This window comes from Anolis sagrei, chromosome 1, assembly GCF_037176765.1.
Source record: "Anolis sagrei isolate rAnoSag1 chromosome 1, rAnoSag1.mat, whole genome shotgun sequence".
NCBI classification, from domain to species: Eukaryota; Metazoa; Chordata; class Lepidosauria; order Squamata; family Dactyloidae; genus Anolis; species Anolis sagrei.
In genome coordinates this window covers 118,165,069-118,191,135 of record NC_090021.1, presented here as the reverse complement: position 1 = coordinate 118,191,135, position 26,067 = coordinate 118,165,069, and the positions used below count along the sequence as shown (strand labels likewise).

Here is a 26,067-nt window from a genome sequence, read left to right as displayed (position 1 = left end):
TAGCCTAAAGTCACCAACCAATGGTCTCATATGTCATTTCTCAGTGTTGCAAACAGAACTGACAAAGCTATCCATTTTATATTTCACTCAACATTTGGGCACACACATGCAACATTTACACTGACAAATGGAGCAGGGAATAGATGATTCTCCTAAGAACATAAGCAAGTCCTACTGTCCAAGTGAGAACCTCTATCTAGGATTATCTAGTGACTCAGAAAGCTCATAAGAAGGGATATAGATGTTCTTCATGAACATTTGATTCAGAGATATGTATGTTTGCATGGATACACAGAGCATCTCAATATGAAAATGCAAAAGAGAACCCACATTCTTACCTTGACTTATTAAACTAAAATGATACAATATAAATAAAATCTGTAATCTGTATGACCAATAACATGAGCTCAATTCAGAAGGAACCATAGAATCATTGAGTTGGAATACACCTTGTGGGCCGTCGAGCCAACCTCTTGCCAACAAGCAGGAAAATTGCAGGAAATTAGTATTAATCCAGGATGGATATTACTGAAACGGGGGATGATAGCATTTGTGCAATGTATCTTGTGTAGCCATGTTTATTTGGATTCACTAAGAGAGAATCACAGAGACCTCATTCGTGAGTATTTCCCAAAACTTTATTTGTTATATTTCTTTCCCCATTTTGTTACAGTTTTTGTCATTTGCTCTTCCCCATCCTCCTGCTTTTTTGTGATTGACAGAACAATGACAAAATGTTCCCAGCCAGCCCTCCTTGGAATGCTAAGGAGGTAAATATCATCCTGACCTTTTCAAACATAATGTTTTGATTTGCTGGGTATTGCATTTCTGTTTGGTTTTCTAGTTGTCGCTGGCCTGTAGAAACAGAGGAATTAGATTCAGTCAGTCATGGAGAAAACTACAGCATACCTGTGTGATTCGATACAAATAAGACAGAATAACATTTTAGATAGTTCATTATTATTTCATTGCCACAATCTAAGAAGACAAAACACTCCATATATTCGAATTTACAGTTCATAATGTACTACAAATAAAATCACCCATAAATTGGGTTACAAAACATGAAATCATTGTATGGCAAGAGCTAGGGCAGTTAGACTATTTCAGGGAGATTTAAGTTTCCTGTAATATTTGGAACAAGCTGTCAGAAAATGAATGCTGAAAATGTCTTCAAAGTATAGGTTGAGTATCCATTATCCAGAATTTCAAAATAAAAAATATTCTAAAATCAAAAATTGTGCATATGTCTAAGATAATAACATATTTGCTTTCTGATGGTTCATAAAATACATGAAAACTTTGTGTATAAAACTACCTTCATGCTATGCATATATGTTGCATATGACACATACATTGTTTTGGGTCCCATCTCCGAGATATCTCATTATGCACATATAAGCAAATATTCCAAAATCTGGGAGGAGAATCTAAAATTCTTTTGGCGTCAAGCATTTTGAATAAGGTATATTCCACCTGTATTATATTATTATATTATTACAGTAATAGCCTTCATCCAAGAGGGCTTTCTCAGCTGTGTATATTGGAGTAACCTTGTTGTCTTTAATATAAGTCCTAAGGGGTTTTTGGATCAACATAACATGCAGAATCCAAGACTGAACTTGAGAAAGCTGTAAGGACCTTTTTCATTCAACATAACAAAGGGAAGTTCACACAATGAACTTCTTTTTGACTCAGTGGCACACACATGGTTCTCAACAACCAGGTAATGTGTCTGCTATGAAGGAAGTACTATTAAATGTACTTAGTCTTACTCTTGTGCATGTTATTGCAGACTGAAAAAAGGAAGGCAACTGACAGAGAAAGAAAAATATTGCCCACTGAACTACATTTTGCTCAGTGTTTGAATGACTCCTAGTACTGAAATTTTGGGTCTTCAGAATGAAAGACTTGCTAGTGCATCAACATGGTGCTTGTGAGTATTTCTTTAAGTGTGGAAGATGTCAACAGGTTTATTGATAGCACTGGTTCTCCACCTCATTAGCTGCTATTGCAGCTAAGGTGAAATAAAGCATTTTGAATTACTAAACGTTTATGTGTGTATGTCCACACATTTTGCGTTATGCGCATCATTTTTAAGAGATGACTCAGAATGATTGAAGTAACAACTCTGGGAGATTTTCTTCTGAAGGCTTACCCATATTGTGGGCCTTGGTACAATAAAATGTACTGAAACTGGCAGATACACAGCACTTTATCTGTGAATTGCTAAAGGCTGTATATTATTGCCGGTTACATAAGAAGAGATGACTGCTTCAATTCTTTTGATGCTGTGTGAGAGTTGCCTACTTGCTTGAATCGCTTGTTCTACTAATCTTGTAGCTATTTCATAATGTCACTTTTTTGAGTAAGCACTATAATAGTCCTAAATAAAAGGATTAAGGCAGCTTCTCGCATAACCATAGTTGCTAACCTTGGCACTTTTAAAAATGTAAGTAAAAAAAATTAATCACTCACAATACCAGCAATATTCTAAACTTCCTTCCAACAATGAGGGAGGCCACAGGGAGAGACCATGCATGGTCATACATTATGTAACGAGTCTCCTTAAGAATATTGGTTCTTCTGTATCCAAAGGTGTACACAATACATCTACAGAATGGCCTCTTGGTACACTACTACTAAGGGCAGCAGGAGATTGCACCAGTGGAGCTTTCCATAGGCATACCAGTGGGCCTCCGAGCAGCAATATAATTGCATTATTTCTCCCCTTGTACTGGACCCTTTCACTTTTCAGAGTGAAAGGGGACTCCTAGGATTTCTTCATTTTTTTAATCTTTAGAGTCCTACTGTAGAATAAAAATAGCATTTTTGCTATTTTACAAAGTATTTCATATACCCTAACAATCAACTTTGTTTTTCAGAATGAGTATCTTGAATCCACCTTGACATCCAGTAATGAATGCAGAAATGGCTGAGAAACCAGGTAGCTCCTTCCATTACTATCCATTTAAAGTTTGTTCCTGAATATCCTAGAGAGGGATTTCAAGAGAAAGAAAAACCACGAATCAATCCATATTCCTCCTACAGTAGATTCGAATGTGACTGTCTCCTATACAAATATTAATATTCAGTTCTGCATAGTATTTTACTCCTTAACACGCACATTAAAAATGACATTTTTGATGCTTGACTGGTAGTGTGAACATGTCTTTCTGTCCTGATATAAGACCTAGCAGGCAAATATGGTTAATAGGCTTCCTGGTGCATGTTCCTGTAGCAAAAACAGAATTCATTTTCATGTAGGTTTCCCCCTACTGTGCCACACACAGTAAAAGAAGAAAATGGAAATTGAAGAGCTGGGAAGGATGTCAAGAAATGCTACAAAGATGGCAGTGGGTTTCATTGTGTCATTGATAACACTTACTGCATGGAAAAGATGGGAGAAGAAAAAATAATAGTATTCAAATATTTTAAGGATTTGAAATAGGAAAAGGTAAGTTGATTTTAACCTATTTTGTGTTCAAGAGCTTAACCCATTATTTTGGGACCTCCCCTCTATCATAGGCCTAAATTTAATATAGAATTAGAAGAAGTAAACAATGGGCTAGTGGGATTTTATTGGTATGCTTAGTTGCACAAGGTGGTAGACATGCTACCACTCCTGCAACTGAGAGTGTATCTACACTATAGAATTAATGCAGTTTGACCCACATCAACTGCTATGGCTCAGTGCTATGGAATTCTTTAGCTGAGAATAGCACTGAGTCATGGGAGTTAATGTGGTGTCAAATGGCATCAATTTGACATTGTACATGCATCTTGCTTCTGCAATGACTGGACTCTCTACCTCTGTATAGTCTAGCTCTAGGTCTCCATCTGTGCAGTCTCATCTGTGCTATTGGAGTGACACTGTTGGTTGTTGGCTTAAATCATATCTGCCTAACCCCCCCCCCCCCAAATACTGTGATTATTTTCTTATAAACTGAATTGATGAAAAGTATGCATGAAGGAATGCCAGGATGAGTTACTGAAAGTGGAACTTGTTCTATTGTAGTACAATAACATTTCTCATCACAAGAAATATGTTTATATGAAAAGAAGGATTAGAAACTGATATGGTCAAATTGCTATAGCTCCACATCATAAGATGACTACTGTGTAACATGGTTCAGGAATCTCAAATTTAAGTCCCTAAGAGACATTACTTTCTTGCTTGCTTGCGGTGCAGAAAGACATGCTCAATGGTGTTCCTGGTCTCTGCTCCTGACATTAATACTTGAGGGAGGGCCTTTCCCCAAATATGTAGGTTTGCTGGAGTGATGCTCTGCCAATTGAATCAATGCATTTTGAGAAGTCATGGGGAAACGGCCTGGGTGGGGTTAGTTTTTTCCAGCACACACACACACACACACACACACACACACACACACACACACAAACCAAACCAGAAACCAAAAGCAAACAAACAACAAACAAAAAAATCCCACTAAAGGCTTTTTAATGGAGCCTTTGAACTCTAAAAATTGAGTAGGTTATAAATATATCAGTCAATCAATTGATCTGTCAGTAGAATGCTATGCACCAAATAAATTGATGGGTGACTGGTTCAGCACAGAATGACTGTCATGAGGCAAAAGAGTTCCATCTATGAACGTAGTCTTAATGCTCTGGATGACAAGGAGAACCCAAGTTCTCCTTGTCAAAACATTTCCATAGATTTTGGGGTTTTGGAGTATCTCCTCTCATTTCTAATGTAAAATTTATATTTTAGGATTTTTATGTTGTTCTCTCTTTTTTAAAAGTGCCTGAATCAAGTTCTGAGTACCACCCGCATATTGTTTTCCATAGTATTCAGTCCCATCATACAATTCCGTATATTTACATTAGTAAACTGAATGTGCACACTGCTATAATATTCCCCCCTCCCCCACAAAAAGGGACATATTTGGACATTTTTTTCATGCAGAACTTGACCAGCAGGCAGGTGCAAAACTTGTGGATGGTACATGACTTGGAAATGTCGCACTCCTCCTCCTTGTCTTTGTCCTTATCCACTTCCTGATATCCTGCCTTACTCCCAAAACTCAAGACAGTATATGGTTTCAGTTTCCAATTTTGATTTGGGGGGATTTCTTTGGGCTTGGACCCCATCTCAGCATATACAATAGGAAATAAAATTTTATTCACCCTAATCGGGGCCTAAGGAAGGGCGTTAGGACAAATTTGAGTGGTTTGGGGGCAGTAAAACAGCCCTAAAGATGCATATCATCATAGGCTGCACTGCACTCATCCCTGAATTAAAGATGAAAAACCCAGTAATTATTTATTTACTTACTGTATTTATACCCCATCCTTCTCAACCCCATAGGGGATTCAAGGCAACTTACATATATAGGCAACAATTAGATGCCCCAAAACACACATAATAAAAGCATAAGCATTACAACAATCATCAAATCATAATGAAACCTTAAAACCAATTATTTAAAATCACGCGATGCAATAACCAATATATGTCCTTTAGGTGGTTACACATACTTATTACTGTGGACTCAGGGACTTAATCACATGAGGCTTGGTCTCTGTCCTAGGACACTTCCAGGACGGAGTCTGCCGAAGCCCATCACATGACACAGAGCTACTTTTGGTGGGATTCTGTACTGGCAGCATTCTAGGAGAGCCCTAAGAACACAGGTGGCTAGCTCTGTTCTCATTAGGTATGCCAGGGCAAACGTGAGGGTAAGCCGGACAGTGACAGTTTCTCCCATGGGATGGGGAAAAGGGCAATTTGGGATGAGGGACAACTGTTTTCCTTGCTGCCCATTGGATTTGCAGCGATGCCCCAAGGATGCCCCCAGTTTAAGGACCTTAATGTGATGAGGCCAGTCTCAGCTTTAAAGGAACTCTCAAAGATAGAAAATATAATGTAAGTCCTTTTGTTACTTCCCATAAAGTTCAGAGTAAAACCTAGAACAAATTCACACATACACAGGGCATGGATGACACCTTTTTGTTCTATTGTCCTTGTTCTCCCATACACTTCCTTTAGCACACTTTCCCCTTGTCTGCTACTGCCCCTCTGTTCTTTTCATTTCTCTGCTTCATTTCTGTGCTCTTTTTTTCTGCTCTTTCAGCTGCTGATCACAAACATTGTAATCCATCCCCCCCCCCCCCCGCAATTTCTGTTGCTGTGTTTCCTTTTTTACTTACTAGGAAAGAAAAATTCCTGGGAGCAAAAGAGATAGATTTAAAGACTCAGATCATCAGGAGCTATACATTAATTTGGAAGTGGTATCCTTATTAAACATTATGGATAGACTCTATAATGAAAAACATTGGAGAGGATGTCAGGAAACTTGAACCTATATTCATATGTGGTGGGACTGTAAATATGTAAAAATTTTGGGAAATAGAAAATATTATGAATATAGAAATTAGAAGGATTTCAGGAGAAATATTGCTATTAATTAAAAGAGATTAAGGGAAAGATGAGAGGGAAAAAATAATGGATATGCTATTAACAGCAGCTAGATTATTAATAGTAAAATATTGGAAAAGAGGAAATGATAATACAAGTTGATGCATGGTGTAAAGAAGTCTTGAGAATGGCATTGAATGATAAATTAACATCAAATTTAAACTTAAAGAAATGACTATGGAAAAATGACTTTGAAAGTATCTGGAGAAGATTTTTAGAAAATATTTTGGAAAAAGAAGACAGGATTTTACCTTCATGTGAACTTTTGGTGGGATTTTAGATGAGATGGCTCTGGAGAAGGGGAGAACAGGAATGAATGGAAATAAAAGAGGTGAAAAAAATGTATAGTCATAAGAATGGTGAACGTATTTATTATTTATTATTTCCAATATTTCTATCCCGCTATTCTCAACCCCGAGGGGGGACTCAGGGCAGCTTACAAACCAGCCACAATTCGAAGCCTCAATATAATACAAATATAAACACAAATAGCAAGTTTATAAGAGTAAATAAAAATAAGTTAAAAACACGTTAAAAACTTATTTCATATATGACTATATAATTGCTAATCTTTTTGTTTTTTTTAAAAGGAGCTACTATATGATGGTGCTTCCAAGATTAGAGGTTGCTACTGAATATAAGTTGCTGAGGAGCAACAGTGGATGGTTTTCCCTTTAATAACTGCCTGTGGTCTCTCAAGAAGCATCTGGCTACAATGGCCTAAAGCTTGTGGTTAATCATGACTAAAGCAGAACCATTGAATCAATTGGCTTTATTGTCTCTGTTGACTCACCATTGATCAACAGACCAAATAGGTCTACTCTAGTTAGGACAAACCAACAGAATATCAGTCTATTTATGTGATACACAATGGCTCTTTTGCCCTTATATCATCCTTATTATTTTCTAATGCAAAAAGAGATTCTTTAATTCAAGATCACAATGGAGGCTTCAATTCATGAGCCAGAAAAAAAAGCAATATATGTGACCACCTCCTAATTCTACAGTATGAAAAATGAAGTCATCTTTATGAGCACCTAAGTATTAGGAAGAGTTTTGTTTAGCTCTGATGTAAAACCATCCAGTCATATGATGGAACTATAAAACTCTGCCTCTGATTGGAATGAAATTGCAGCCACTTAGTAAAACAAAATGTTGCATGTGAGATATGGGGAAAAGGCTGATTAACAACAGACCTAGCTAGCACCTGCTCCTTAATCTCATTCATTTATGTGTGCATGTGTATTTGGTTAGTTTTATTTTCTGCATGAGGAAAAGGAAAGAAACAAATTGATGGAAAATTGACTGCATGATAAAAACAAGAATAAACGAAGCACAACTGAATGTCAACCAATACAGACTTTTGTGTAAGAGAGCTCATCTGTACAAAACTAACTTCTACAAGATGATTGTTCTTCTTTACAAACAAAAATAAACATAATATCTTTCAAAACCACTTTTGGGAAATGATTACAAATAACAGGGAAGCCCTAATAGATAGCAATTATGCAGAGATGTCTGATGTATGATGTGACCTCTAATTCAAGTGCCACAGCTAAAGTTACTTTGGAAGCAAAAAGAATAGACTCCTTTTAAAATGAGAAGAAAATGTAATAAAAGAGATAACATTTTCTGTTGGTTTATGATGTGATCATTTATCATCTGCATCTCAATTTCAAATTGATAGTCATATAGTACTTCAAATTGTAGAGGCTGGCTAGAATCTAATACTAGAGGCCTGCATGGTGCTTAATACTTTCAGCATTCTTGCTGGAAATCTAATCTAGAAAAAGTAATATATCACTTACAGAATTGAGTTCTAAAGGTCAACTACAAATGACTAGCTTTTCTGATTTTCTTCTATTTTATTTATTAATCCAAAATCTTTTGTTTCTCATTTCTTTGATGCTAAATAGAGGGATTACGGCTCTGCTGGAGGCAATAGCTCAAAAAAAAATTCATGACTGGAACATACAAAAGAGGTAATTCAGAAATTATTTTACTTTGCATATTACAAGTTTTTGGAAGAAGTGGACCTTGTTCAGGAAATTCACTAGAGATGGAGACTCTTCAAAGCAAATGATTAAAGATTTCAAGATCTCTCTTTGTATGCACTCTGTTCTAAGAACACAATGCAGAAGAATGAAAAGGCCTGTTAAATTATCATCATCATTGAATGTCTCATAATGTTTGTCATCAGCATCAAAAATGTTTGTACATTGAATATTCAAGAGCATCAGTATTTAATGCTTTAATCCTGTTGGTAACATGTAGTGTCATAACCTCCCATTTATACTGGAATTATGCTTTTTGCCTATTGCGCAAGAGATATTAAGTACCTCCTTGCACAGCAATCCTTTTCTGTGGTGCATAAGACTTTTTCAGCATTGGCGCATCCCACTTTAGTAATTTGGTGGCTCAAGAAGAGTGAAGATAGCTTGAAAGCATTTGATTGTAGCTCTACACCTGGGAGGAAAGAACAGATATTTTAGCTGATGGACTCTCTGAACAGGAGCACAGGAATCAGGAGGACGCAGGAAACAAACACATAAATAATCATAATGCTATGTGCCTACATGAGAGAGCACTGTGAATGGCCCATGCTGTGACTAAAAATGTACATTGTGTTAATTTTTAAGCACTGGGAAGATATCTGGCATCAATCTGCAAGGAACATTTTTGTGAGCCACCCTTTCTGGGTGAAAATGCAGTAAATAAACATTTGGCAGGAGAGTGTGTATGTGTTAGTCTGTCAGCCAACCTGCCAGTTTTCAGAGATGGTAGTTGAGTGGAATCATCAAGTTTTAAACTTTCATTTGAAGACTCAACTCAATTACAATATTTAAATTAAAGGACGGCACTCAAACAGCCTCCTGCTGCTGATCAGCAAATGGATTCACTGGAATGGTTAAGTATCTGTAAATCTGACTTGTGCTATCCAGTGTTGCATGAGCAGAAATTATTTTTTCCTTTCCCCTCTACCCTCTCTGCATTCTCTTGTTTATTGTTCTTGTGTTCTCAAGTTGTTATTGTTGTGCCTTCAAGTAATTTCTGACTGATGGCCATCCTAAGGGGAGCTATCACAGGGTTTTCTTAGCAGGATTTGTTCAAAGGAAGTTTGCTATTGTCTTCCTCTGAAGCTGAATGAGTGGAACTTGCCCAAGTTTCATGGCTGACAGCGGACTTGAACCCTGGTTTTTCATAATCCTAGTCTGACATTAAAACCACGACCTCATGTTCACTTTAGCATTCTTTTGTGCTCCAGAGAAGAGCTCTTCAGGGAATTGGGGGATCATAAAAAGAGGGGTTCACTCAAAACCAAGTGGATGAAACATACTTGTAGGAATGTAAACATCTCTCCAGTTCAATTTCAGTCTTTTCCATCAGTTGCCATGGATATTCTTATCTCATCCTTTGTTTTCACTCAGTACAAGATGTTTATTTTACTTTCCACATCAAATTTTGTATGCATTTTTTCCCCTATTTTAAACATGTTTATATACATTTTCTCCACTGGAGAAACTTTTTTTGTGCTTTAGAGGATCATTCATACATGCGGCTTTGCACTTTCTTTCTTGCAATACAAAAGACAGAGCCCTTCTCCTGAACAATTCTGCATTTTTCTCAATGAAACTTGGGCAATGAAAAATTAATATTTATGTAATGAATGTTGACTCCAACACACACACACACACAATCCATCATTTTTTTTTTTTTGCAATGCTCATGGAATCAAAAGTTTCTGGTTTGAAAAATCCCTCCCTTCCATTTGTAGCAAATATTCTTGCACTTGCTAAGAACAACTCCACCATCAGGACTTCTCTCTGGACCTTCAGTCTGACCTAATAGAGATAATTTTTGATAGCATATCTGTACATATTGATGGGGAAAAAATACTGACCAGACAAAACTCTGATCTTTTTCAAGAAAACATAAATTACGTATTTTCTGTGTATATAACTGTATTAGCTTTATTCCATAACCTAGATTCAAGCTTATATATAATATAATGCTGAGTTCATCATGGAATCTTTCATAGATAGAAAGATGCCAGGTTGCTCTTCAAATCATCAACATTTGTTAAAATCCACCCAATCAAAGTGAGACTTTTCTTGTCTTAGAGATCATCTACAAAGGGTCATAATCTCTGGAAGGTAGGAAGCAAAATGGACAAAAGGCGTAAATCCACCCTACTGAGATGTCTTATCTAATTAATGTCTTGTAGATGACAATTTGAATAGATAATTCTGAATATTAAAATGTACCAATATGTCTGCCTGGTTTGCCAGTCACATTCCAGAAGCACCCCAATGATTATATAAATGTCTGTAGATAATAGAGACACTGAGATAGTGAAAAATATTCTGTCTTGGCTCAAATGTGGACTGCAATCAAGAAATTAAAATAAGACAAGGACTTGGAAGGGCAGATACGGAGGAACTAAACAAAACCCTCAACTATAAAGATATATACTTGAATAGCAAAAATTCAATTCAATTGTCCTGGAGAAAATACACTTTTATCTGAACAGATAGCAGCTTGACACCTGCCACAGTCTCTTTTTCTTCACTACTCTGAAGTCTCTGTATTTTACCCAATCATATTTTAAGTATTTTAATGTAGAAAACTACTTATGCAATACATATCCTGACTGAATTGTATTTGTAAACCAACTTTATCATGCTGTATGGGAATCAATGTCTACAAAACTGAGGAACATTTAAGGGAAATGGATATGTTATTTCTGTTCTATCCGTAATGAACTCTTTCATACAAAGATGCACTGCTAAGTAGTATGGGTATTGAAAATCAACTCCTCCATTCATACAACCATAATCAAAAATATTTTTTACAAAATCTTCAATAGATAGTAGTAAAATAATCCAGTAATATATCATGACACTTATTTAAGCAAACATCAAAGCCCTGCCATTAGTCATGACTAACTGACCTAACTAATCTGCTCTCAGTATAACTAATCCTGGATCCAGCTCAGGGATTCTGAATGTTTGTCAAAACATGACATGACAAAATGAAGAATCACTGTAATTTCCTGAGCTGAGTCACTCACATACAGGGTATTTCGAGGATTTCTGACAAAAGGAAAGAGCTCTAAGATTACATGATGACATGAATCTGCTTTCCTTGTTTGTGAATGAGGTGTGTGTGTGTAATCTAACACAACCTGTTCAAGGATTTCTGATACTGAAAAAAGTGTCACACTCAATATTGCATTATAAGAAATTGTTTCAATGTTTTGAGTGGAGGAAGTGCAAGAATGCAAGATGAGAAGGCAACAACAGCAAAGGTACCTTGAATTCCCAACATAATTTAGCCTGCTTGATTGTAAGCAACAAGCCCTGTATCTATTTGAGGATACAGAAGGCCTTATCCAGGTTAAAGTCTATCCTATGGGATGGATGAACAGTTCCAATTACCTTAATTATTTTGAGCTTCTGTTCCCAACTGTTTAATTTTTGGCCTGTTCATAGAATCATAGAATCATAGAATCATAGAATCATAGAATCATAGAATCATAGAATCAAAGAGTTGGAAGAGACCTCATGGGCCATCCAGTCCAACCCCTGCCAAGAAGCAGGAATGTTGCATTCAAATCACCCCTCACAGATGGCTATCCAGCCTCTGTTTAAAAGCTTCCAAAGAAGGAGCCTCCACCACACTCCGGGGCAGAGAGTTCCACTGCTGAACGGCTCTCACAGTCAGATGTGAGAGCCGTGTTCAGATGGAATCTCCTCTCTTGTAGTTTGAAGCCATTGTTCCGCGTCCTAGTCTCCAAGGAAGCAGAAAACAAGCTTGCTCCCTCCTCCCTGTGGCTTCTTCTCACATATTTATACATGGCTATCATATCTCCTCTCAGCCTTTTCTTCTTCAGGCTAAACATGCCCAGCTCCTTAAGCCACTCCTCATAGGGCTTGTTCTCCAGACCCTTTTAGTCACCCTCCTCTGGACACATTCCAGCTTGTCAATATCTCTCTTGAATTGTGATGCCCAGAACTGGACACAATATTCCAGGTGTGGTCTAACCAAAGAGGAATAGAGGGGTAGCATTACTTCCCTAGATCTAGACACTATGCTCCTATTGATGCAGGCCAAAATCCCATTGGCTTTTTTTGCCGCCACATCACATTGTTGGCTCACGTTTAACTTGTTGTCCACGAGGACTCCAAGATCTTTTTCACACGTACTGCTCTCAAGCCAGGCGTCCCCCATTTTGTAGGTTGGAAAGAGTTAGCGGAGACTGATACCCCATCTAAACTGGCTATTTAATGCAGTTAGAAATTAACTTTTTCCCAGTTAAAGCATACTAGTAAAAATGAGGTTTTGGGAATTTATCTAGAAATTTTATAATTTATTTAGGATTTTATCTAGGAATTTCTCAAAAATATTTCCTTCATTAAGACCGTGACATTAAATGGATTTCTCAAAAATTCAATTAAAAACCACACAATTAATTCATTTGAAAATATAGTAAAGTTAATAGATTTATCCAATAGATAAGATTCTGTGTCACCCCTTTCCCCAACTAATTCATGAGAAGAGTACAGCAGTAACTTATTATCACTGACAGTAATAAATTGTACTATTGTACAGTGCCTGCTGGTATTACGTTGCTTTGAAAATTGGTTCTCTTGCAAAAATGGAACATATTTCAAGTTACTCTCTTTTAAAAAGTAGCTGTGTATTCAATTATTTTATCAAATTATTAAGAGTTCTATCTTTTTCAAGATTTAGTCATAGGTAAATTCTCATGGATGATTTGACATTGTCCCAAGTCAAAATTAATTATACTCTATAGGTTCAAGAGTTGAATGTGGACTATAATATCTATTGGTGCCCTCTGCCCAGACTTTTCCTTAAAACCAGAATGGCTCCTGGCACAAATAGGGATCTTTCCTCCAAGCTAAATCAATGAAAATACACATCCATGACAGTTAACCTCCATGAAACCAGCATTTCACTGAACACCCTAATATATTTTGGAGACCTATGAGAAATTATTATGAATATATCTTCTGCTAATTTTATCATCTTAGAGTGGCAATTTATTCCTCCATGTCTAGTCCTCAAGGAAGTTTCGAAGAAATATAGAAGTTGTCAGCACATAAGAGTCAACACATTACTGCTGAACTGCAGCCATTTATAATGAAACCAAAATGAGCACTCACATGTTTGGCATTAATTTAATGTCCCACTTAGCTCCTATCAGATGCAAATAGCTGCCTCATCCATTTAAGGGTTTCTGAGTGTGCATATAATGAAGGGCTCTGTACCTGTCAAGTAAGCAGAATTCATAACTGAAATCAGAAATGGATGAGAAAATTCATTGTCCTTGTTAAAAAAATTGAAACTTCAGACACGGCAATGTCAAATTTATAATTTGTGTTGGCTCTCTGTGTAGCATTTCACTTATATTGGCCTCTGGACAGAGTTTTCTAGTACAGGATGTCCATGAATACATATGAATGTACCCAATGTACCTCTGAAAGCAGAGGCAGAACATGACAAACTTAACAGCCAACTTGTTAAAAATGTATACTAAACCAAATAAATTGGGTCACCAACCTCTTGTATTTTACTGTCTCATTATTTTGGGTGGGGGAGATGCTTTCATTTTACAAAGTGTTCTAGTTATGATGAGTCTCCCCAGAGAAAGATTGTTCTGAGTATAAGTGGAGATAATGACTATCATTAGTCACTGACATTAGCATAAGGCATGAGAAACTCTATGCCATTCATAACAGACTGTGACTTGCCAGTGAAAATATGACTCCCCATCACTTGTGTATGCTTTTTGACTACAGCTGGTTGCTATTTTACAGCCCTAAACTGATATCGGAAGGGTGGTAAGAAGGGTACTTAATAGCACGTTCATCATCTCATCTAATTGTTTTCCACCACAGGGTATGAAGCTTTATGTTCTCTATCAAGCAAAAACAAACAGCCATCCTGCTTAATGGCTGCTCAATTAATGTTTATGGTGCTACTTTTATACCCTGAGTTATTTGACAAATAAACTCCAAGAAGCAATTTAAGAATCTCTGAAGCTTGATGACAACCCAACTGATATTAAAACTAAAATCTCTTATTTGCAAAAAACCCTATATGTGATTAGTTTGTCCATCTCCCTACATCATTTTACTACCTGCCAAAGTGAAAAGTTAATGAAAGTGAGAGACACAAATAGCGACTGTCTGTCTTCCATGAAGTAAAATAGAAATGACTTGTGCATCCCAAGTCACATAAAGGGGTTGCTACATTCACGAGGGCTGAGGATTCATCTTGTGACAACAAGTTGCACTTCTAACATGTATGTTCTATACCTCTTCATAATTCTGTCTTCTTTGCAGAAGTGGTTAAGCTGATTAAAATTGAGAGTTTTAGCTTTAACACCTATTAACTAAGCACCGTCCTTTCTTTATGAAGCCTTAGTATGCTGTTTAAAATTACCATAAATAATATGTTTTCCATGAAGAGTGTCACAGCAGATCCTGGACGCAAATGATTCCTAACTGCTGTTGTTAACAGCATGCAGCAGTAATATATTCATCCCGAATAGTTTCATTTGGTCGCTCTGATCATTGGCTTCTAATGATATATTACAAGTCTGTGCTTCTCCAGCTTCAAGGCAATCAATCATTAATATTTCTCTGTCCCCCAAAGTAACTGGACAAATTTTGACAAGAGAAGAACCAGCTGTGAAAGATGAGAGAAGAAAAAACCTTAACAGAAATTACATGTATTTTTATATCTTTAATGTTCCTTTATGGGCCCACTGCAATTCTATTTTAATGGAACTACAATAATTGCTTAGTCCTTTTTCTTCCAAATCTTCCATAGGCACCAATAGATAATTGAATCTGTCCCTCAACTTGGAATATTTTAAAGGTTGTCAGGTCTCCTCCCCCTCCTCCTCTTTTCTCTCCCTCTTGCTGATTTCCTCCCCAAAACAGTGGCAGAGCAGTGACAAAGTTGTCACCTGACTGGTTGATGCTTGATGCTGACTGCCTTTGATTAAGAGTCAATGAGCCATTTTCGAGTTCATTTTGCTGCTCCTAAGCACCTCTTCATCAAAAATTATGCAGTTTGACTGATCTGTATTTGATTAGTTTAACACCACAGTTTTATTATGTGTAATAAATAAAGTCAGATATTTATGGCATTGATGCACATTAAAAAGAACCATTGAGGAAGGTACAAAACGTATTTTTATTCCCTGTGTTCCCTGACATTTTTTTTAAAATCCGCCCGATAGGCAAACCAAACTTAAGCAATAATACCTGGTGTCCTCATTTCTTTATATCTATCAACCTATTGAAACCATACGGTTGCATACATCCTAAAACATAGCTTTCATGATTTTGTAGCTCACAAAATAAAACACAGAGGACTTGCCATATACTTTGGCCCGATTGGTGGGTGCTGGGAAGCCTCTATCCCCCTGTTCTTTTAAATCATAGACAGATAATTGAAACATGGTTTATAGAGCCCCATTCCAATGGAATGGACTTGTATACATGGTGTATTACATTTAGCATGAAAGTTCACAAGCCCTATTATAATGACGAGACAGTTTTGTGAAGATTGGAATGTCAAGAACATATACGATTTGTAGATTAAAATGGAATAAAAAACTTTGTTATCAACAGCTCTTGTAAACGCAGGGCTTTTGCTACCTGAACTGAATCTCTCTACCTGCAGTGTAGTCTTCCTCTTTTCCTACTGTCTTCTACCTTTACTGCGTGTATTATCTATATTATGTTGCAACTATGCAGACAGTTGCCTCACACGGGTTCCCAGCCCCCCTTTTGTAAAGTAGCACCCCGTGCCAGTCACCAAGGTTCTCACAAGATGCAGAATTGTCTTCACAATTAGCTTATGAAGCAAAGGAATTTTTGTATACACCACAAGTACAACAGAAGACTTGTGCTTAAGATTAGTTTGCAAAATGATAAGTAGGTTTGTGTAGAGAAGGGGTTTGGATGTGTAAGGGATTGTAGTGGAATTCTGTGTATGTTCTCTCGCTGTGTAAATGGAATGAAAATACCACAAGCATCTCTTTCCATCCCTGGATCCATGGCTTTTTGTGACATTACATGAATTGCTGCTGGCTTGATGCTATGGTCCATGCTGCCTCCGTGTGATCTATAAAGGGGATTGAAGGTACTAATAAGGTAGACAAGAACCATCCACTCTTTTTGTGCATTTTGCAAATTAATGATTTGTAATATTTACATTTTTCAAAAGTAATTAAAAAGGAATTAGTATGGTTATTTTTGAGAAATAGAGAAGTAAAATGTTACTTTTAAAAACTGCAGTGATATGACAGTTAAGTACTTTAACATTTCAAAAAGTCTACCTACAAAAATGCCAGTTTCATACTAAGATGGAGTGTCCACATATATTTGGTCTAGCCACATTAGGCTTCATAGTGTAACATTTCATGCAAACTACACAGAAATATGTGTGTCTAGTGTAGCAAGTATTGTAGGGAAATTAATAAATACACCAGTGTTGAAAGATGTCTACATTGGGAGGTATAACTAAAAGTCTGAATTCTGTGGCAGAATTTGGCCTTTCCCCCAACTTTGGCTGATGCCAGAAAAGGCTGCATTGAGGTGCCCTTGCTCCGTGTTACCCAAGAGCAGCCCTTTGTAGCGTTTGGCCATCCCAGGACTGCAATATGGCACTCATCACCCCACTCTGTCTAACAGAAGGTTGACTGACACATTTTGCTTCACCTTAAATTCTTCCAAAAAACAGCAAGTTTGAAAGTAGTTATAATATGCTACAATCTGTGGTGACTCCTCTGGGTTTAGGAATTCATAAAGAAATTTGAATATGTGCATTCATCCTAATTAAGTTGTAAAATATTCTTGGAAATTACAGTGACCACTGACCACAGATTCTTCTTTGTATGTGGTGCTAGGAGGCATGAAGTGGGGGATGCTGGTATTACCCCTTCAAGAAGAATTATTCCCCTCTCTATTTTCCCTCCTCCCTAAATTTGTAATGTGTGCGTGTGGCATTGAAAATTGTCTCTATTCAGAAGTTGTATTTTCTGTGTTCACATTCCTAAGTTGCTTTGCCTTCCCTTTTCTGGGATGTCTACAGTTTTACATTATTGGAATCCTAGAAATTTGAATACTGAAGGAAAATTTCAATGGAAAGGGACAACAGTCTCATTTTGCCCACTAAACGATACCCATGTCTCTAATACAAGATTTATAGCTTCCAATTATAACTTTCATTTATAAGTGAGGTGAATATTCAAATCATGTTGACAATCCATAGTCTTACTCAAATGATCATAATGGGGCAGAGGGTTCCTTGTGATATGCATCACTTTTAAAAAAACTTACATGACCTATCCCCTCAGATTTCTCTACAATGACACAACATAACAAGGTGATCCTCCCCCCCCCCCCAAAGTTTCAGAAAGACTCTGATATTTAGGGAAAGTTTTAAAGTTTTGTCCAAAACTATAAGAGGCACTACCTGGAATTTCTCCTCAGCTAGAGAAGAGGAGATCCATTCATCCACTGATTTTTAGGAAATGTTTTACAAATAAAAACAATTAATAATAATAATAATAATAATAATAATAATAATAATAAAACAATAAAAAGGGGGGAAAACTCAAATGAATCCTAGATGACCCCCCCCCCCCTTGCACATGCAAAACAAATGAACCAAAAAGATTTCTATGCCTGGGGGTGTCAATCCTAAAAGAAATCCCTTCCCTTGCAACAAACATCTTTCTGAATGGCCAACTTCAGCTAGTTGAGTCCTATGCTGCCTGTTTGCTGCTGCCTGTCTTCTACCCTCCTCTCTCCCACCACGTTCACAATGGCAACCAAGCCCTTGGGGCTGCTGTATTTATTGGAAATACCAGGAGCATTTTTCCTCCTGATAGGCTGAAGACAACATGTAACCTAACGTGTTTTTCTTTGCTGCCCAGTAGAGTTTGCTTGCAGTGGGACTTATGAGAATTATGCATTTTTTACAAAACTGTGTAACTGGATGTTTTCATTTGTTTGTATGTGGGGCGTATGCGCTGAGTTGTCTTCATAACGTGGGTTGTAAGTATGAATTAAACAAAACACTTGTGACCCTCCTTACATTTTTTTTTTGCATATGCCTAATGGAGACTCTTAATGAGAAGATAACATTGGCTTAAATTTCAAGTTGCTTGCATTTTCTGTTAGTTTTGATGTCTGTGTTATCAAACCAGAAATGGAGAACCAAAACATTTTTGTATTCTCATGTGTTATATTCTTGAATTTAATTTTACACTTACTTTTAAGAAGTCTTTTAAAAGCTAATGAGTTATGCCATAAAACACAAATTCATGCAAAAATATATGAAAGTCCCAAGTACTGTTTCTATAATGTGGGATCTCTTACTTCTGGGGCATGATAGTTCTTGAAGAGGACAAGAACTTTAGTGCTCACTTGGAGCTGTGACTAAGTGCTCACTTTATCCCATTAAAGTAAAATGACAATCCATGAGAATAAGTGAAGCTTTCAATGCTTTTTGCAAAAACTGCTAATATAGTCAGCACTTGATAGAGCTGGACATATCTGAGCATGAGTCACTTATTGAATTGTCCCTGAGCTCAGTGGGAAGCAAATTTATACTTTAATTGGGAAGCAACATTGCTGAGAGATCAGATTTTAGAAACTTAGTTTTTGTGTACAATATTGATTATTTCAGATGCTATCTTTTTTTAAAAAAAGTGATTTTAATCAAGTAAAAAAATAAGATTTGGCCCCAAATAGTGTTGCATTGGGAGAAGAAGATTGAGAAAAATAGATCTAGCCATTTACACGTTCATTCCAAAGAAACTACTTTCAATAAGATAATGCACATTGCCATTAACTTGGATCTAAGCGTTTCTATTAACAGTAGGGCTAGCTATGTCAATCAAGAGGGGAAAATTCCACAGTCCAAAGAGCCCTTAAAAAAAAACACCATGCTTCACAGATGTAGTCATATATGTTTGCATCTCATGGGATCCTGGGATGTGTAGTTTTGGGAGCAATATCTAGAATTGTCTGCCAGAGAATTCCTTAAGTCCCTCAGCAAACTACAAGTCCCAAGATTTCTTAGGATGTAGCCATGGCAGTAAAAATGATATCAAAATGCAATAATTGTGCAGTGAGAAAGATTTTCTCATGGGAGATGATCTCCTTGCATGTAGATACCTTTGGGAGCTTAACGTTATAAAAAATATATAAATGTTGCATGCTAAGAAAATGAATGGTGTGGCAGCAAGGGCTGATGGGGTTGAAGGCACAATGTTTTTCTGGAATCAAGATCCTTAGTAAGAAAAGTGGTGAAAAGCCCAGAGTCCATGCAGCTAAAAAGCTCAATCTAAATCTCAAATTCATCCTCCTGAGAGCTATCACATGTCATGATTTACCTGCAAAAACCATGCAGAAGATTAAATACCTTATGTACCAAAATTCCCCTCAATTAGAATAATGTTAGTTTAATTGCACTGGAGTCTGAATCAAGTGGTACTCATGATTTGACAGACCACAAAATTAATACAACACATGAACTACCTCTCAGCTTATTCTGTTTTAATGAAGGATTGAGGGTAAAAAGTACGTGGAAAAGTGCTTCCAGCATTCTTTTTTTTTTTAATGCATCTCAACAGTTTTATACCTGAGAATGCTTTGCCTCTTGGGTTGTAATGTGGTTTGAGAGATGGTGAGCACTGAAAATAGTGGCTTTACAACTTCCATCCATCTTCTCTGGTAATGTCTGGTAATAACAAATGTTTGAGTGGTGCCCTGGGCTTTCCATGCTCCCAAAGAATCAACTGATAATGTAGAGAGAATCTGGAGGCAGCCAGATTTATAGGGCAACAGCAATCACACTGCAATATTTGTTTATTTTCTAGAAATTATGATGGGAATATTATTAGGGATTGGTCTCTTTTTCTTAATGACTAATTCCACCCTGTAATAGATACTTCTTTCCCTTTAAGGGATAACACAATTATTAAGTTTTCTGGCAACAGACATCTGAGCTGATTTCCAAAATAGTCTCCATTATGATATTATTGAGAAGAAATTGATTTACATCCCATGTTGCAGTTACAGATTTGCATCCTAGGGTCCATCTATACTTTAGAATCAATGCAGTTTGACATGACTTTAGCTAACTTCGATCAATATTATGGAATCATGGGCACTGTAGTGAGACAAACCATCTCATCATACCTTTGGTGGCAGCTCTCGGCAGCACTTCAGTTCGCCGGCAGGTATTGGGAAGGATGGATGATCCTTGCTGTCTGTCCATAGGAGGACTAACATTAGGCGTTTGAGTATGAAGTTCTACAATTGACTTGATCCACATAATTATTATGTGTAAAACTGAAATACTATTGCTCAGAAGGATGGATGTAAAATGTGAAGGAAGCCATTTAAGTTTTATTCACGACTGACTATCAACCTCATCAGACAGAGAGAATTTAGCATCCTAGAACACTTTCACCCCATTGTCTGGATGTTGTGTGATTTCCAGTGGAGGCCCCACCCCCAATCGGGGTGAAAGCATAGCTGGTCCTCTCAGGAGGGAGACACTTCCCCCATGTGATAGGGAAAATATCACCAAGAGGGAGCTATGTGCAGGGTGAAACTTTCACCCTGCTGTCCCTCTCCTTTCACAGCAATGTCGGGTGAAGCAGGACACTTCACCTGGCCTTTGTGATGAGGCCCAATACTGCCAAGCACTTATAGTATATGCATTACTGTTTTTCATTGATAGCATAATTCCTGGCTGTGGTATACAGAGGCTAGAGGTACACATTAATTATTATGTGATGGGCTGAACACTGATCAGTGATGACTCACCATACAATAGATTAATGCTGCAGGTCAACCACTCCAATAACATTTCAATGGTAGTAATAGACAGCAATTTCAATGACAACAATGTCAAAATAGCAGCAATATCTGAATAGAACTTTTTAAACAATATTATTGTTTTGCTTTATTGACAGGTAGTTTTACCAATACTTATGTCTGCATTAGAAACAGAAATGCCATCTAGTAAGAAACTCCTTTTGGAGCTGCCAACATAGATCTACTTTGGTCAGTGCTCAGGCTAAAAAATGGGCTTGCCTCACACCTCCCTGATTCATCGAGCAAGCATTTGCATGACTCCTGTATTCATGAGTTATTACTATCCATTGAGAATGTATAATTCCTCAATAAGCAGATATTCTTTCAGCATCATAATGAGAGTTGTGGAGTCTGGCTTGGGTGGAGTGAAAGGGAGAAGTATGAAATAGGTCTATTTGACAGATCTCACATATAATAAAGACTCATGACATTGTCTTTGGAGGCTCATAATTGAGTCCTTGACTAGATAAGATCTGGAGCAGAGCTGAGAACAAGCACCATTTTTATTTAAATGCTATATGAGTAAAGGCAATGGATATGTTTCTTTCTATTTGATACTTGTATGTGCCTTCAAATTGTCTGTTGACTTATATCAATCATTTCATACGGTTTTCTTAAGCAATACACCCCACTGCATCTGGTATTCATTGGTAGTCATCCAGCCAAGAACTAAAAAGGGCAGACCTTGTTTCCAAAAGCAGAAACTGAGTTAAGACAGAAAATATCTTAGTCCTGATTGATACACACTACTAAGTACTGGCAAAAGCAGGCAGAATTAAGCCCCCCCCCCAACATTGATTAGTTCACTTTTTTCATTTTTAGATTCTCCTAGCGGTCCCCTGCCACGCGTTGCTGTGGCCCAGTCTGGTGATCTGAAAAATAAAGTAATGACAAAGTGTTGGTTTCTAATATATGTAATGTTTTTATGCTTGTGGGTAAACAGTATTTCTTGCTGTTTCTTTGCCAGTGTTGATGTGGAGATTGTCTGGTTTGCCTACTCTGGAACATGCAACATATCATTGTCCTTCTTTAGGGGTCCCTTTCAAATCTACGATACTGCATCTGTCATATACATATGTGTGTGTGTGTGTGAATGGCTGGATGGCCCTTTGTCAGGAGGGCTTTGATTATGTTTTTTTGCCCTGGTGAAGGGAGATGAACTGGATGACCTTAAGGCAGCATTTCTCAACCTGGGAAGTCAAGACCCCCGGGGGGGGGGGGGTAACCAGGGTGGTGTCAGAAGGGTCACCAAAGACCACCAGAAAACACATTATTTTCTGTTGGTCATGGGGGTTCTGTGTGGAAGTTTGGCCAATTCTGTCGTTGGTGGGGTTCAGAATGCTCCCTGATTGTAGGTGAACTATAAATCCTAGTAACTGCAACTACCAAATGTCAAGGTCTATTTTCCCCAAACTCCATCTGTGTTCACATTTGGGCATATTGAGTATTTGTGCCAAGTTTGGTCCAGATCCATCATTGTTTGAGTCCACAGTGTTCTCTAGATGTAGGTTAACTACAACTCCAAAACTCAAGGTCAATACCCACCAAACCCTTCTAGTGTTTTCTGTTGGTCAGGGGAGTCTTGTGTGCCAAGTTTGGTTCAATTCCATCGTTGGTGGAGTTCAGAATGCTCTTTGATTATAGGTGAACTATAAATCCCAGCAACTGCAACTCCCAAATAACAAAACCATAATGTTTTGAGTGATGGTCACTCCTTGTGATGTGAGACATTTTGTTGCTAAATTTGGTGTGATTTTGTTCATTGGTTCTTTTGTTTTTAAGGTACTCATTATGCACAGAGCATTTATATCTATATATATAGATTACAGTTTAATACACATATGTTCATTTGAACCCTTTCCAATTTGAAATAATTACTCATTATTTAAATGGAGGTTTCCTCCCAAATGTGATATCTTGTTTGCCACTATCAGAGACACACCTGAGACTAAATTTCTAATGTTGGGACTGAGAGAAAGCCCTTCCACAAGGATGGTAAGGCTTAGCTTCTTGTCTCAATTGCTCACTCAGCATCCTCTGATAGCATGAATGCTGTAGTTGCTATTCCTCAGCATCCTAAACTGCAGCACTTCAGAAAACCTTCATTTGGGGTACTGTCTGGCTTAAAATGTAGGTTTATCAAGTTATGTTCAGTCATTAAGGACCATAAAACTGAATCCAAAAAGTAATGAGACCATAAGTCCAGATTATGACCTTGTAAATGGTATGCCAGCATTTGTTGAAACAACAGTATGTTTCTGCACAGAACATTTTTCCTCCAACTCTTTCAGGGTGGGTGAAAATTGGGTAAAAAATAGCAGAAAACACCCACTTCAATGTTATTCCTCCCAAACAGGTTTCCATTTTTTTCTATACATTACAGTATACTGATTATATCCTCTTTCATGATTCAAAACCTGCTAAACTGTTACCGGCTCCATCATCTCACATCATTTGAATGAGAACATCCTGGACTGTATTTTGCAGTGTGGAAGAAAGCCCTCCCATATAAACCAAAGGAATGAAAAAGATATAAAGTAAAGCTATTAGAAAGACCAATAAATGACCCTAAAGAAGGTCTGTCTACACAATCAATAGTAATACAAACAGTGAACAAAAACAGAGTTTCCAGAACCTATGCTTAATTTCTCTCCATCACTTCAAATCTTCCATGCATTTATTTGGAAATCAGAGTTTCTAATAACAAGGGGGCAGGCTTAATGAGTCTGTGTGGGCAGAAGCCTATCATTAGACCATCAGCAATAGCTTAGAGATTTATTTTGGTTGATGCACACATGTATGTTTACCTTTCTAATCAGATTTGGTGGAAGCAGTTAGAGAGCGGTGGAGCCCCCGGTGGCACAGTGGGTTAAACCCTTGTGCCGGCAGGATTGAAGACTGACAGGTCGCACTTCGAATCCGGGGAGAGCGCGGATGAGCTCTTTCTATCAGCTCCAGCTCCTCATGCGAGGACATGAGAGAAGCCTCCCACAAGGATGTTAAATTAGATGGCCAATTCTCTCACATCAGAAGTGACTTGCAGTTTCTCAAGTCGCTCCTGACACGACAAAAAAAAAGTTAGAGAGGGGTCTGTGAGGGTTTTAAAGATCTTAAGACCTTTAGGTAAATATATATGAGAGAAGAAGGGCTTCCTATATTGCCCAGTTGTCTTGATTTGTTGGGAACTTCTGTCATTCCACTTTTTAAAAATACTAGTTTCTCTTTCCTCCTTGCATTCCCCCTGTTGTTCCGGGATTACTACAGTTACTTTAATACCATGACTCCATTCAGTGAAATCATGAGAGCTGTAGTTTTACAAGGTTTTTAGCCTTCTCTACCAAAAGTGCAGGTCCTTCAACAAAATGCAACACCTTTGAATTCATAGCTCTGAACCAAGGCAGTTAAAATGGTGTCGAACTGTTGACCACAAACTAGTGCTGATGTAGAATAATTTTGACTATAATTTTTTTAGAAAAAGGAGCAAGGATCCTTCTGGATGAGGCTTTTACTATGTAATCACCCAGCTTCAGTCATAGTCATTTATGGGAGTTTCTAGCAATGTCATTTTCAGTATCAAGTTCCTTACTCTGCTATTTTCAATTTCCACTTTCTTGCACTCCCACTCCTTTACATTCCACCTTTTTTTCTCCTCAAAAATAGTTAGGGAAATAAAAAGGTAGACCAGCTGTGCAGTGCCTTTTAATTATGAACATTAGGAGCTCTCTATCTGAATGCACTCTTTATCTCGCAAAATCCAGGAAATGTATCCTTGACAAAACAACAGATTGTGGCATTTGAGCACTCTTCTGATTATGCTATTGCTGCAACATGAAAAAACGGGACAGAGGCAGGTAAAAATAACATTCCCATGATATTCAGAGTGGTGATCCAAGTATCAGAGAGAATCCAGACCAAAGGATAAAGTGAGGCCCACCTCTGCACACTGAGATCATGAGCCAACAGTGTCCATGTTGACCTGTGCCATGAATTTTACCTTAATTCCTTGAGAAATGCTTGATCTGGAGGTCCAACCAGGCTTTAAAAACATCTCAGCCTATGTCATTCTCTGGGCACAAATTGTCTTAATGAATTGAAATCTTCAAACATTGGATGTAAACTGAAATCCTATTGTCAACTGCATCAAGCTAAAACACACATTTTTAAAAACCTCTGATGATCATCATTTACTCTGTGAGTATGTACACATGTGGGACTAAGGATATGATATACAAAAACATTTAAAGCTCAGAGTGTCCCCATGTGTAATGTGTAAAGTTTAATCTTTTCACTACCAGCAGTTGCGTATTCTAAATTACTGCCAAGGTATTTTCATTATGTAGGGATCCAAATACATACTATCAAGACTAAACAATCACTTGGAATCCCATAGATGGTAGGGAGGAACATGAGAAATTGGTGTGTGTGTGTGTGTGGGGGGGGGGACTAGAAAAAAAAATCTGGCACACACTGAAACTGGTGGAAGAAATTTCTGTAAACCCAAGTTGAATTTTATACATCGAACAGTAAAAGGCTGTCAGATCTTCATGCTATCTGAATCTTAGATCTGGTACTCTCACCATGAGAAGAGTGACTCTGTAGTTTTCAGGAAAAAACTTGTTTTTCAGTGCCATATGTAAATAGAATATCAACATTTTGGCAGTTTAAAAAAAATCTATTTTCTCTCTGAGA

At 37.5% G+C, this 26,067-nt stretch overlaps 1 protein-coding gene across 2 annotated transcripts in view; it reads right to left on the bottom strand.

Annotated features, from left to right (window-relative positions):
* Positions 1–616: 616 nt before the first annotated feature.
* Positions 617–26,067, bottom strand: part of KHDRBS2 (KH RNA binding domain containing, signal transduction associated 2) — a 410,517-nt gene continuing 385,066 nt past the window's right edge. The window contains exons 13-16 of one of the 2 annotated variants that reach the window (XM_067468040.1): positions 8,782–8,908; positions 6,694–6,733; positions 2,906–2,993; positions 617–855 (exon numbers count right to left, since the gene is read on the bottom strand). The gene's annotated coding sequence lies outside the window, so the exon portion shown is untranslated. The remainder of the gene's footprint in view (positions 856–2,905; positions 2,994–6,693; positions 6,734–8,781; positions 8,909–26,067) is intronic. The other variant, XM_067468036.1, reaches the window with a different exon arrangement.